Source organism: Agrilus planipennis, unplaced genomic scaffold, assembly GCF_000699045.2.
Source record: "Agrilus planipennis isolate EAB-ADULT unplaced genomic scaffold, Apla_2.0 scaffold504, whole genome shotgun sequence".
Lineage (NCBI taxonomy): Eukaryota > Metazoa > Arthropoda > Insecta > Coleoptera > Buprestidae > Agrilus > Agrilus planipennis.
Window position 1 is genome coordinate 6234 of NW_020439449.1, and position 1340 is coordinate 7573.

Consider the following 1340-nt stretch of genomic DNA (forward strand, 5'->3'; position numbering starts at 1 on the left):
TCTATACAGAATCCCTAATTTTAGAGGTCATTACCCGAAAGGTCTTACTCTGCGAGTCAAACTTGGCTAATTTTAGTCCTATATCCTGATTTAATATTAATATGTGTTGTGGTTGCGATCGTTCAACTATTTATTTTATGATATCGTAAAGCATCCCAAACTAGGTTTCACGGTGTGTAATATCTTTTGTAAAATGATTTATTACGAATCATTTCTGCTCGTCGGTTGCATGTTCCGTGTGAGACATCTCATCAAGCGCTGTCATCGAAATCGTTTTGATAAAATCAAGACCAGTTTCTTCAACTTGTTCTTTTCTCGATCTGTAGATGACAAAATACATAAATCTTACGAACAGTGCATGTGTTTGTAAGCCAGTACGATATGTGTAACAGTGTATATATATATACGGATAATAAATCCAAACGGTCCGGTCATTTTTTGTTCTTTCCTCGAGCGTCGACGATGATTATACCATAACATGGTGATGATCACAGTGGCTAACGTTCATTGATTGTTGATCCACGTGGATGCTAATTAGGACGCGCATATTTTGAAGCCACTCACTAGACATGTACATACGTAGAAGCACATTACGAAATTAAGTAGTTAGAATTAGTTTAAAATTTTAATATTGCATTCATGTTGTACATTACGAAAACTGTGGCAGATAAATTGTTATAAACAGAAATTGTCAATGTTTGTAAGAAGAGTTAGAAGTGTAGAAATCAATGACCATGACCCATGGGATTCTGAACCATCTTTAAGTTGCAGATATTATTTGTAAATGTAATTGACCCTTTTAAGTAGCGTATAGGTATATACGCGAAAAGATTAGAATTAATGGCCTTTTAGATTGATTTAATTGTGAAATACACGTCAAGGAATGCATTATTTCTAAATTAATTTGATATCAATTGATGTTAGATATGATCAGACACCAATGGGTTATTGCTATTCCTCAACGAAATTACAAAAAAAGAAATAAAAAAATACAACGTGTAATTATACAACACGCCACTGAAGTGAAACTTCTTCAAACACACAAACATACCGGGATAGGGGTTAAAGAATAGGTTTAACGGTGTTATTTGTACACTATGCTTCGCACGGGTGCAATGCTGATAATAAATATACTATAGAATGTCTTTATATACAACAATCACAGCTTTTTTGTCATTAGACAATACGAACCGCCCTCCCGGCCGGTACCTCCGCAACCGCTATGTCCCTGCATTTTAAATCTACAATCGCTTCGTAAATAAGTCATTATTTCTCATAAAAAGTAAAGGATAAAAATGGTTATTGTGGGTTATCCCTAAGAGATAGACATATACCATCGC